The sequence below is a fragment of the Hippocampus zosterae genome, chromosome 13 (assembly GCF_025434085.1).
Source record: "Hippocampus zosterae strain Florida chromosome 13, ASM2543408v3, whole genome shotgun sequence".
NCBI classification, from domain to species: Eukaryota; Metazoa; Chordata; class Actinopteri; order Syngnathiformes; family Syngnathidae; genus Hippocampus; species Hippocampus zosterae.
In genome coordinates this window covers 4,660,105-4,674,194 of record NC_067463.1, presented here as the reverse complement: position 1 = coordinate 4,674,194, position 14,090 = coordinate 4,660,105, and the positions used below count along the sequence as shown (strand labels likewise).

Below are 14,090 nucleotides of genomic sequence, written 5' to 3'. Positions count from 1 at the left end.
ATACGGTATATATTTTTTAAGAATCAGGCAGTGTTTAAAAATCTGTGCTTAAAAGAGTTTCCTCATTTTAACTATGAAATATATTTAAAATATAATCTTAAAAATATGAAATGATCGTTATTATTATTATGAAAGTTAGTTATACAGTAGTTTCATTTTATGAAAAATAAAAGTAACCTGAACGATCAAATTGGTTGAATTCAACTGAGAACAATTTGCAATGACTGACCATCGTATTTACAGAATATTTGTATTTTTCCACACTCATTAAACATTTGTATGTAATTACAGTATGCACTGTCTACTTTATATAAAGTGCGGTGACCATGTTTACGTCCAAGTTAGCAAATATGGGTGGGTCCCTTGTGCCTTTTGTGATTTTGTTGTTGTTGTTGTTGTTCCGCGCTCACCAAAATGGGAACAAGGACGCATCATCATGTGGTACCCCTTATACGAGTGGGTGTCCTCGGTGATAGACCCTCATCCACGGCCAGCCCCAGGCACCATGCGCTCGCAGACTGAGCTGGAGCCTAATGGATGAGCTAATCGTGGAGAGAAGAGAGGGTGGGAGGAGGAGGAGAGTGTTTCTATGTGTGTGAGCGAGCGAGCCGGACCACCCACCCGGCAGATTCAGAGGCACAGGATTCACAGCCCATTCTGTTGACCCGGCTCCGGGCGAGACCCTCCATGATTGTTTCCGAGCAGGAGGAGGAGGAGCGCTAAACAGAGGGCTGCGTTTCTCCTCTTCGGGCACACAAAAGGTGTCTGAATTACGTTGGTCGCGGGGCACTTGTGGAGTGGTCCTGCCTGCCTGCCAGACTGACCGACTGAAGAAACAGCTGTGGAGAGAAGTCTTGGTTTGAGCTGCACCCACAACCTGTTTTCTCTTTCTGAACTAAGTGGTCAAGTTTTGTTTGACTAAACATGGAGGTCAAATTCAGAATTGGTCAACTTTAAGAGAGATTGATGTGATATCAATCTGATACCAAATGATGGGGGCGGGGCGAGATACCGATACCGATGCAAACGTAGGTCAAAGGCGCATTTCAAGAACAACCAAGTGGGAAGTGTACAGGTACCAATAAATTAATAAAGTGATTTGCGCCCGGCCCACTAATTAACACGCATCCTAACCCTCTTTTAAAATTGGCAAAAATCTGCATTTTTCTGCTCCCACCCCCGTTTTTTAAATACATTAACACAATGCAGGGATAATGGTGTTTGAACGTTTCCCACCTCTCAAAAGAAATCGTGAAATAAAAAATGTTAAATGGGCTCATTTTTGCCAATTTTCTTTGTAACCCTTTCATGCGCCCTGTAACCTGATAATATGATAAGGTGTCCAAAAGAAGTCATTTGATTCCTTTTATGTTATTTAATTTATCGGCCGATTGATCGGTTTTCCAAATTTGAATCAGCCAAATATCGCAATTGGTATCAGATCAGAGATGATCATTCTTATGCTAGTTTACAATTTCCACCATTTTGAAATTGGTAGAATAACAGGCGCATGTTTGTGCGGCAACATGCGCAAATGCGGTGGTACGCAGACAGTTCCTGGGGCCGATTGAACACTCTTCCCACTGTCCCATACAAAGAAACGTGACATGTTGCGCTTTCACAGTTTGGAGATTCTCACCGTTCTCATCTTGACTGGTAAATTTTAAATCTGTTTGGGTGGACACAAACTTTTGGAGCACCAGAACAAATGATTTTTTTTTCCAACACGAAAGAATGACATTTGGATTTTTTTTTTATTTTATTGTCAAAACGGTCAAGTTTAAATTTGAGCGGAACAGTTTGTGAGTCTTGAGCCTTATTTTTTTTTCTACTTTGTGCATTCGGGAATGACATCATGTCGGCTAAGCTATGACGGATGTGTTCCTCCCTGCGAGCCACAATGGCAAGTCCATCCATCACCCCCACCCCTCCCCCCCCCCCCCCCCCCACACACACACACACGCACCATATGCAGCGATACCACTGAGATGTTTCACTTTAATTGAAAGGGAAACAAAGACCCTTGACATACTTCCTGGTCACTCATTCCCTTTAATCAATTTCCTCCCTTTTGGCCTTATATCATCTCTAATGACTTTTCCTCACCCGCCCACTTTTGGGGTGCATGCGTGCGCGCGCACACACACACACACACACACACACACACACACACACACACACACACACACACACACATACACACACATATATTGCTAAGCCCTCGTGAAGGCAATACCATGGGCATCGATACTCTCCAGCCCCCCTACCCCTTGGGCTCCCTCCAATCCTGGACAATGGTGAAGCCCCACTGGCTCATGAACCCCACTAGGTCACCTCTGACCCCTTGCCCACATACCCCTTGAGCACCCCCGCCCATTACACACATACACATAGTTTTACGTTCATTGCATCCCTTGGTATTTTCCAATCATCGCTTGTATTTGACCAGGAAGAAACAGAGGGAAACAACAAGTCGGAGGAAACATTGTATAGAGGCGATGCGGAATGCAGTATCCCGGGTTTAATAGAGAATTAGGGTTTTATATTAGGGTATCAATCTAGGGTTAGGGTTTGAAATGAGGGTTGTGATTTACGATTGGGGTTTCAAGCTACGGTTTTGGCTTCAAATTAGGTTTAAGGTTTCAAATGAGGCTTTTCAAAAAGAAAAAAAAGAGTAGGGCTCCAGGTTAGAGTTTGAAATTATATTTAGGGTTTCCAATTACGTTTAGGGTTTCGAATGAGGGGTAGAGTTTAAAATCAGGCTTTCAAAATAAGAATCGGATTTCAGATGAGGAATTCAAATTAAGGTGAGTATTTCCAACTATGGCTCTTGAATAGTATTAATATAATCTTTTTTTCTTGAAACATGATGGCTCTCTGACCCTCTGGTTGCATTCACATCAAACTATTGGACTTTTCTCGTAACTTTATGATTACATTTTGTAACAAAAAAAAACAAACAAGATATGGTGGGGTTTTTTTCCTGACTCGCAAACACTGCCGCTTTCTTCACCAAGTTACATTTTGACCCGAATCTTTCAACAATACCAGTTCTACATTATTATTATTATTATGTAACATTACGACTTTGAGTCCATTTTTTTCATCTGCAACTTACCTCAGGAACATTACACCGCCCTGTTCTCCTTGTGATCCGCAAGAGGGAATCCAACACTACATGCGCCTTGCCGCAAAATGAAAATGTTCTTTACTAGCATATAAGTTCCAACTTTTCGGTTCACCTGCCAGGTGGTTGCAGTATAAAATCCCGTCATATAATATCTGGCACTTTTCCCTCCACGTGTATATTTTAGAGCCTTGATGAAAATCCCCTTTTGAATTACACAACCTTGGACAGTTTCCAAAATTGACCACCCAAGGAAATGGCGGGACCCACACATGCACCATTTATCACTGGTGTGCTTGACGGATAAAGCAGTTGATGGTATTGAGTGTGTGTTTGATGAGCAAGCAAGACATTGGCAAACGTTGTCATGGGGATAGGGAAAAAAAAACATTCAGTGATTTATAAACCAGTGGTGGAATTTTAAGGTATTCTTCGGCAGACTGGGAGCCAGTGGAATTACTGTACATTTGAAAAAGTCATAATTGGATGACACAACTGAAATGGTTCAATGAAAATGTCATCATGTTATGGAAAAAGGAAAAGTATTTGAGCAAAAAGTCACAATGATAGGAAAAGGTGGATTTGCAACGAGAAAGTTGAAACGGTTTGAGTAAAAGTCGGAATATCATCATTGGGTCATAAAGGTTTCGGGGGAAAAAAATCCACAATTTACAATGATTTTGAAATGCTCCTAATAAGGAGTCATGTCGCAATTGTCATGATCTTGTTCTGGTGTGTCACCAGCAGGTGGCAGAGGAGAGCTTTCCCTCCAGCATGCACACCTGCTACCAATTTGTTCATCAAGTTAAGCCACGTATTTAAGGACTTCCCAAGAGCAAAGTCTCTTGTCCGATTATTGGCCTTGTTACTGCTCTTGCTCAAGTGTCGTTTTCTAGACCTTGCGATCTCAATGAGATCTCATGAGGCGTGTCGACACACTGACACACTGTGTTGATACTGTGCTGATACTGTGTCACTGACCACTGCCACCTGCTGGACCTGCAAGATCCCTGCAGCCAACCCACTTACCAGACTGAACTGACTGATACATTTTTTTGTATATTGAACATATAAAATATACAATTCGGTAATAAATTGGCAAAAAGTGAAGGTAAGATATAAAAAAAAAGGAAAAGAAAATAGTCATCATCACAAATATGTGTTCAAATGAGTAGAAAGAAGTAAAAAACCTACTCCGAGTCCTACCCCTTCTTATATATGAATTGATCATTTTTCAAAATAGGAAAGAAAGTCTACATATCAACAAATGCTTTTACCCTTATGTATGCTGTACTTATACATTTTTACAACTTTAGGTTTGTATATACAGTACATACTCATTGGAGCACATGTATATGCTGATTTTCTCATATTCATAATGGATGCTACATTTCATTAATATATTAAATAATCTCATCAATGTATTTCTGAAGTATTGCTATATTTCATGAGTGTATCGAATTTATCAGCTTAATTCTGATTTGTGTAGTTGTCTTGTACTACTCTCGAATTCATTTTTAATCTCAGCAAGAGAGTTCCTCATTTTACTGGTCCGTTTCAGAATCATTCCACAGATTTACACCTATTACAGATACACTCCTTTGCGTGATGTTTGTTCGTGTTTTGGATTTTTTTGTATAGGTTAGTACCCCTTAAATTATGACAACTTTCTCGAATTTTAAAAAGCTTCTGGATGTTTTGGGAAAGGAGGTTATTGTGTGCTTTGTACATTAATTGGGTGATTTTGAAGTCAACCAGGTCATGAGATTTCATTGTTTAATTTGATAAACAGTGGATTTGTGGGTTCCGTCTATTTGGAGCCAGTGATTGTTTAAAAACTACAATACAAAGCAATCAGAACAGAGTGTTTTACTGGCATTTCCCCATATTACCACACAATAGGTCAAATATGGAAGTAATAAAAGTATGTGTACAAGGATCTCTTATTCAGCACATCCTTAGTTTTTGGGAGGATCCCTATGGTTTGGGATATTTTTCTTTTATTATCTATTATGTAGGTTCCAGCACGGTTTTGCATCTACAACTGTTCCAAGACATTTTCATAAGGTCATTCAGCGATTTGATAATGAAGTGTATACAATATCATTCACATCCATGCATTCATTTTGCAACATTCAATGTGTTCAAATATGTGAAGATCATTTGAATGAGGATGCTTGTGGGCTTTGATTTCACATTTTTATTGAGAAAAATAAGATGCTCCAATGTTTTAAACTTCAGCCTGTTGCGTCTTTTACAAGCAATTTCTCCTGCTGTGGAGAACACACGCTCACAAGGGACGGATGAGGCTAGCGTACAAAGGAACTCCTTTGCGAGGTGGGAGAGGTTTGGGAAAGAAGTGTGTTGGTCCTTCCAGTACAGCTGCTTCCTGGAACCTTGATTGTCAAACATGGAGTGGAGAGTCAACCAATAATAATTACTGATTGTCAATTAATCATCAACATAGCAACCGTGAAAAGATGAATGAACATTTGTATACCTGGTGTAATACTGGGTGTATCGCGAACTTCATTCTCATGCTTGGCCCGATAATGCCTCAGCATGGTGGAGGTGCTTCTGTTGGTGTATGACAATTCGACTTGGCAAATTCGACATTTCACCTGTAATGAAATGTGAATAAGAAGTAACTAAGAGTTACCTTGAAATGTATTCGGATTAGAATGGTACAACACATGTCAATAATCTGAGAGGCACTCGGCGAGTGCCTCTCGCCGAGAGGCTCTCGGCGACAGAAGGCGATTTGAATAAATAAATAAATCTTAATACCTTATTCTCCAGGACATCAAAATGGTCCCACACGGCGGATGATTTGCGTCTCTGCTCCGTAATCGGCAAGGAAGGCAAGGCACGAACACGAAGTCTGCACTGACACGAACTTCGACAAGCGAGCGTGAGTGAGGTCTGGCTTGTTTCGGCAGGTGGCATTGTGTCGCCAGACGCACTTCCTTATAAACACTGTGCGGCGGGCTTTTGCTGCGTCAACGCCCTCTGCACTGAGTCGACGCCCCCTGGACTAAGTGGCGCAGCCTGGACTGTGCCAAGCAGCCGATGCAGTCTAAACTGCACCGGTGCAGTTCACGTGTCAATTAGCAGCCTGGACTGTGTCAACGCAGCCGATGTGTCAATTAGCAGCCTGGACTGTGTCAACGCAGCCGGTGTGTCAATTAGAAGCCTGGACTGTGTCAATGCAGTTCACGTGTCAATCACATGACGTAATGAAGCAGCACATGCATCGACACGTGGTTTGCTCTGTGAGCCCGGTGCATGTGTCAATGCATCGGTGTCGCCGGACCCATCACTAGATCTCATCATTGTCATTTTTGCTCTCTAGTCTCTTGACTGTAAGTATTTATATTGTTTTGTCTTTTGATCTTGCTGTTGTTTGCTTTTGTGACATTGGACTTTTGTCAATTGCCTTTGCAAGTGCTTTTGGTGAATATTTTGTTTTTCCTAGATCTTTTTCACCAGCAATTTCTGTCTAGACTTTGTCGGTGCGCTCTTGTTATTAAAATGTTTTTTGTTCGGATTTTGTCCTTGTTTACTTTTGTGGGATTCGATCGATATTCAGTCCGTTCGTACACTGTGTCAACGATAGTTATAAACGGTTTCAGAAAAAAAGTCATAATGTGACGATAAAATTTAAATGGTTTGACAAAAAAAAAACTCAAACTTTTGAGCCAATATTGTCTGCTTCTGATTGCCATATTATGTAATGAATAGGGGGTCTTCAATCTAAGAAAAATGGCACTCTAGATGTTGGTTGTCGCCAACCTTATTTAGCTGCCCGCTAAGGTCAAAATATTAGAAATGCTGCCATGCAAGCACGACTCTTCTCTTTTGTGTTTTATACGAAGCAACTGCGCTTTGTTACAGGAATGCACATTCCAGTTGGACAACACAACACGACATGTCAGCGCTCGTTAGTCCAAACGTAAAGACGAGCACAGAAAACAACACATTTCACGTTGAGATAAAACATGAGTACTGCCGCACTAACATTTCCCTCTCACACCTTGAAAGTGTGACGATTACCAAAGAAGCAGAAAAATCCTTCGGGACTGATGAAAGTATCTATCGAATTTTGGGGCGGTGCAAAAATTCAGGCGAGTTAGCGAGTTATATCAGTGGCATTATGACTGAGTCACTGTGGTGGAAAGTCACCACGGAGTACCCAATTTTTGGGGTGTAAAATTTCAGCAGAGGGGAAAAATAAATCTATAATCGGGCGACACGGTGGTTGACTGGTTAGCACATCCGCCTCACAGTGCAGAGGTACAGGGTTCATTACGGCTTCGGCTTTCCTGTGTGGCATTTGCATGTTTTCCCTTTGCCTGTGTGGGTTTTCTCCGGGTACTGCGGTTTCCTCCCACATTCCAAAAACAGACATGACAGGCTGATTGAAGACTCTAAATTGTCCCTAGGTGTGAGTGTGAGCGCGGATGGTTGTTTGTCTCTGTGTGCCCTGTGATTGGCTAGCAACCAGTTCAGGGTAACCCTCGCCTACTGCTCGAAGACAACTGTTATAGGCTCCAGCGCACCCCGCGACCCGTGTGAGGATAAACCGCGTCAGCAAATGGATGGATGCAACCAAATATTTTATGAATATTTTAAAGCTGTTAGACCAGAGGTGGGCAAACTACGGCCCGCGGGCCAAATCCGGCCCGTTGGTGTTTTTAATCCGGCCCGCCAAAGGTTGGTACACAATTAAGGCTCGATGTCAATGACTGCATTCGTTTCATTTGGACTTGTAATGACAGGCATTTCAACGCCAGGTGGCGCAGTTACTTGGAGTTGCAGAGCATAGGGAGGAAGGGGGGGGGATGATACGGAAGCCCGCAGTAGCGCCGAGTCAAGCAAATCCCGTTCGATACGACGGAATAATGTATTCTTAAAGTCTGAAAAACGTGCCAAAAAATGCAAAATACTGCTTTTTAAATCAAGAAATCCAATGAATATTACGTCGAATTTAGTTCACCCTTTTGATCCGGCCCTCCATAATGTTTTCTGGTTCTCATGTGGCCCTATGTAAAAAATAATTGCCCACCCCTGTGTTAGACGAAAATATATGCGTAGAAGGTGCAGGTATCTTCATCATTATCCACTTCACCATCTTCACACTCTACACTGTAGGATCTGTAACTCTGAATGTGTGTGTGGCTTGGCCCGTTGAATTATATGGCAGTCAAGGAATGAGAATATAGTGCCTGGCAAATATTTTCTCAATAAAGAGATTGAAGGAGGTGGCTGTGTCTATCGCAACCACCTGTGGAGGGATTCGAATTTGTTCGAACTAGCGGTGGTTATCAAATTAATGAACGATGTTTACGGTACCATTGACGTGCAATCAACAAATGTAGTAAAGATCCTGTCATCAAAACAAGATGAGACCATCCAGCGTCACAAAGTGCTTTAATGCGGGCTCTTTTCCATTTCAGGGAGCTCTCGACCTGAAGTGTCGTGTGAGTGTTTGTCGCTTTACTGGGGCAAGGGACCTTATTTGGTAAGTCAAAACGGACACACGCACACACACACATATCCGTACTATTGATGTGGGTCTTCACATATGCGGTTGAAAGTAGGGGCTGGCTGTCTGGATGGGAGGGAGGTGGAGTTGGGGGGGGCACTTGCTTGAAGGTGAAGTGAAGGTCGAGACTTTATTTTTTGCTCTTGATCATATCTGGACTCCTTTCAAGGGTGTAATGTGCAAATGACAGAGAGACGTCCAAAGTGTGTGCGTGTGGTCGCCAATGCAGCTGCTAACACACACACACACACACAAACACATGCGTGCAATTTTATTTATTTTAATTTAACAAACAATACTTTAGTGTTATTTGATTGTATTTTATGTGTTATATATTACATATGTATATATATATATATATATATATATATATATATAGGCGGCCCGGTAGTCCAGTGGTTAGCACGTCAGCTTCACAGTGCAGAGGTACCGGGTTCGATTCCGGCTCCGGCCTCCCTGTGTGGAGTTTGCATGTTCTCCCCGGGCCTGCGTGGGTTTTCTCCGGGTGCTCCGGTTTCCTCCCACATTCCCAAAAAAAAACATGCGTGGCAGGCTGATTGAACACTCTAAATTGTCCCTAGGTGTGAGTGTGACTGCGAATGGTTGTTCGTTTCTGTGTGCCCTGCGATTGGCTGGCAACCGATTCAGGGTGTCCCCCGCCTACTGCCCGAAGACAGCTGGGATAGGCTCCAGCACCCCCCGCGACCCTAGTGAGGATCAAGCGGCTCGGAAGATGAATGAATATATATATATATATATACATACACACACACACACACACACACACACTTTCTTTTTTCTCCCGTCACTGGAAACTTTGTGCCCCCTCCGCATGGCAACTCTACAGTAAAATGATTTTTCCATTACTTCAATTTGTACCATGACTACTACGATATATTTTTTTTATTTTCTCTTGTAATTCAGGAGCCTGGGTTGACCGCCCCTACTCCGGCGGCCCTTACCAATTCCCGGCAACTTGGCAATGCAGAACTGAAAGAAAAAATAAAATGACCACTGTAATTTCTGACACTACAACATACAGTAGACCAACTGCGAATGGCGAAAATATGTGAATAATTGCCATGAATATATATACTCATGTTTTAATGAAAGAATCCCACCGTAAAAAAATAAGAAGAATTATGCAGAAACTTGTCAGACAATACGTATCTAGGAAGTGCGCTCCGGTTGACTACGGTCTGACACATTACTTTTTTCGGGGGCCCACCTGCGTGGAACATCCCCGTGTATGTGTGTGTGTGTGTGTGTGTGTGTGTGTGCGATGTGTATCCACACAAGTAGAAAAAGGCCCAGAAGGTACACAGATGTGCAACACACAAAGTTGTAGCTCTCCTTTGACATAATACACCACCAGCGGAATCTGACATTCCCAAAGGGGAAGACCGAACGTATCTGGGAATATTCATGATGATGTGGATACTGATAATCATTAGGGTCGAGCGTGACAGTGTGTGATTGATTTTTCGTTTGCGTTGGGGTGACAACATTCCGAACTGGATCAATGGGAAGCCCACCTTCCTTTTAGATGTTTTGAAACCTCCCTGCGCGTGCATAGTTTAGTCAGTGAATACCAAGCATTGTAACTTGATAGCATGTTCCTCCGTCGATGGCAGAGCTCATACTGTAGGTGTGTGCGTTTATTTCACTGGACAGCCACGGGATTAGCATCATCTGAAAGGACGCACTGAGAACTACAGTGGGCCAACTCCATTTATGGAGAGGTGATAGCTACGGCAATGATTACGGTACTGTACTTTTTTTCCTCCGAATTAGGGATTTTGCCAAATAGAATGAGTTTTTTTAGAAGGACATATCAGCAACTGGATACTGTCAACATCTTCGGTGCCATACTGTGGATCCTGTTGCAGGTTGCCTGAAAGAAAAGAAACATCTTGGGATTCGGAAAAATATATATATATATAGTTTTGCGCAGTAGTGGCCTGATTCCAGACATGCAGCAAATCTATCAGTGCTTCATGAAAGATGATAGTTGACATTAAAATATGCCAGCACCCAAGATGAAACGCCACTATTAATCTCTGGACCGCATTTTCTGAGATACTGGCCCAGTGTTGCTCATAAACAGCCTCATGCATCCATCATTCTCCATGAATCGGGAAGTAGTCTGCTAACTCACAAATGACCAAAAAATAAAAAAGAATAACCAAACGTAGTGCTCAGAAACTAATCGCCTTCGCCGTATTACAATAAAGGCGGTTTGACACATTCTCAGAAAAGCTGTGGGATAAAAAAACAAACCGAAACGAGTAGGCAATAAAATTAAAAGTGCCAGGCCCTTGACGAGCCAAGTCGAGGAGCATAAATATTGCCAGAACAATGAAGTGAGGACCGTAAACGTCAACTGAAGCTGGAGGCTCACCAAAAGTCAACCGTGAATAAGTTGAATGACCAACGGCCTGTGTGTGTGTGTGTGTGTGTGTGTGTAAGATCTTTCAAAGAAGCAGATGTTTGAACGCTTAAAAAAAAAGATTATTTTGTCACACCATTAAATGTTCTGCTCTTGTACCATTGACACTTCCATCCATCCATTTTCCGACCCGCTTGATCCTCACTAGGTTCGCGGGGGGTGCTGGAGCCTATCCCAGCTGTTCCCGGGCAGTAGGCGGGGGACACCCTGAATCAGTTGCCAGCCAATTGCAGGGCACACAGAGACAAACAACCATCTACGCCCACATTCAAACCTAGGGACAATTTAGAACGTCCAATCAGCCTGCCATGCATGTTTTTTGTAAAATGGGAGGAAACCGCAGCACCCGGAGAAAACCCACGCAGGCCCGGGGAGAACATGCAAACTCCACACAGGGAGGCCGGAGCTGGAATCGAACCCGGTACCTCTGCACTGTGAAGCCGACGTGCTAACCACTGGACTACCGGGCCGCCCCCATTGACACTTGACTTTTACAATTTGGTAACTTTTTGTACCCGATAAAGTTTACTTTTGGTGCCCAGTACTTTTCAATACTAGTGCACTGCTGACCGTTGTAACTTCCAACAGTCTCTACGTCACGTATTTACGGCCGGATCAGTGTGTCCGTTATGCTCCCAAACCCAGCAACGAGAACTTCTCCTTCCTCCTAACCTGGAGCTGCGAGTCTCTGAACAGCCTGTCAGCGATGATGAGGCCTAATGGTGGACGCCGACGAGAACCGTGTAGTGTTTTTTGTCATCTGTGCGCCAAATTAGCGTGAGGAAGGGGAGGGAGGGTCGATGCCGGTGGTAGACGGGGTGGGAGCGCAGATGGACCACACCGACTGCCTCGCTTTGGACTAATGTGGACATTTTCTCTCTCCGGGGTCAGATATTTACTCCTAATTAGCCGGAGGAATGCGACGCATGAGAGCGGAACAGATACGTTACCGTTTTGGCCGGAATTTCCTCTCCCCTTTTCCACGGCATGCGCTGCTTTAACCTGATTAGGTATGGCACTTATCGGAGAGAGATGAAAGCGCTCCGGGATCAGTGACGCATTGCTGGACACCCCCATTTTGTCTTGTTTCTGCCTCTGATTCACTCCCCCCCGGCCCCCTCTCTCTCTCCAGTGGCGTCGCTCTGTAAATTGTTGGCGGTGATTTAGTGTAACGTCTGACACTTTGCCCTCGGCGTGGCACTTGTTGGGATCAAAAGGGGTTGAGATTCTTTCCAGGAAAAAAATTATTAGTGTGTGTGTGTGTGTGTGTGTGTGTGTGTTGGGGAGGTGCTGTATATGAGATAAACAAGTTTTATGAGGTGAGAAATGGGGCATACTGTTGTCAGGAAGTGAGACCATTTACAATGTGTGTTTGTTTCTTTGTGAGCATCCAAACTGCTGGCAACAATTCGGGCCAGATTTTATTAGTTGCTCTTTTGCGTATCTAAAAAAACGATAAATAAAAATCACGACGTGAAAATATTCTGAACCTGATTATCTCCGACCTAACTCAGGAAAAGTCCAATTATGAGGATTGGAAGACCCTGTAATGAATGACAATTACAATCTTCCCATCCATCCATCCATCCATCCATTTTCTGTAACATTTATCGTCATGCTGGTCACAAGTAAACTGGAGCCTATACCAGCTGATTTGGGGCAAGACAGGTCAGGGTCAACCCTGGACTGGCCGCCAGCCAACCCCAACGCACAGACTTGATGATTGTCACGTGGAATATCAACATTTTAAAATGGTTCAACGTTCAGCTACTGTAAGAGCTAGCTCTCTCCCCCTTCGCCTTATTTCAGGAATATAACTGTAAACACCAATCTTGTTGCACGGATCTATCTATCTATCTATCTATCTATCTATCTATCTATCTATCTATCTATCTATCTATCTATCTATCTATCTATCTATCTATCTATCTATCTATCTATCTATCTATCTATCTATCTATCTATCTATCTATCTATCTATCTATCTATCTATCTATCTATCTATCTATCTATCTATCTACTGTATCTATCTATCTATCTATCTATCTATCTATCTATCTATCTATCTATCTATCTGTTTAACTGGCTATTTGGCTAGCTAGCTATTTACAGTATTATCCCATTGACACATAATTGATGCTTTTGACATCCATTTTGTGCCACCCGTGCTTTGACTTTTTCTTGTCATTTTGAACCCCCTTTGCCCATCTGGCTCCCATGTTAAAAAGTCACAAGCGGTAAGTGGATTTTTCATGTCGTCGTCAGCTTTATCTCATGTTGTCACCGATGCTGTCTCAGATTTTCCACCCGGCTGACAAATGAAAACCGTCTGCCTGTGATCACGCTCCGTGTATTTGACACACTTGATCTAAGATGTCAGATCAGCCGACTCACTCCTACACACGCAGCACAGCATGCCACACACACGCCGAGCACTCTGCGATAAACCGCAGCATGTTTACGCAACATGACGCAGCACGGTGGATTAGTGGTAAGCACATGCCCGTAAAACTTCAGCTCAGTGGGCATCTTAACAATGAACTGAAGTGTAAAGGATTCTTTTTTCATTTTTTTTCTCTCTATTTTTTAATTTTTTTTCATGGTTCCTTCTCAACCCCCCACCTCCATTTTTTTCATATAATGAATTTACCAATATTAAAATATACAGTATGTTTTCAATAAGTTTCAGTGAGCATCAATTAAATGTGGATATTTGCTACTTGTGGGAAGGCCCATTATTTCATATTATATAAATAAAAAATACACACTACAGTGTATAATGGAAACCCCAAGTGTATCTCCCATGCTTATATTTTATTTTATGAGTGAAGCTTAACAAAAAAACCCAAACAATATATATATAAAAAATGAAATACAAATTTGCAATAAACAAGGAATTTCTGTATCCCAAAATATCTTTTTTTTTCCCGAATCAGTTGCACACAGACAATCCAAGAAGCCATCCAGCA

The 14,090-nt window shown here is 42.6% G+C and overlaps 1 protein-coding gene across 1 annotated transcript in view; it reads left to right on the top strand.

Moving 5' to 3' along the window:
• hhip (hedgehog interacting protein) overlaps nt 1-14,090 on the top strand; it is a 134,359-nt gene that overhangs the window by 41,434 nt on the left and 78,835 nt on the right. The window contains exon 3 of the mRNA XM_052083654.1: nt 8,588-8,648. The gene's annotated coding sequence lies outside the window, so the exon portion shown is untranslated. The remainder of the gene's footprint in view (nt 1-8,587; nt 8,649-14,090) is intronic.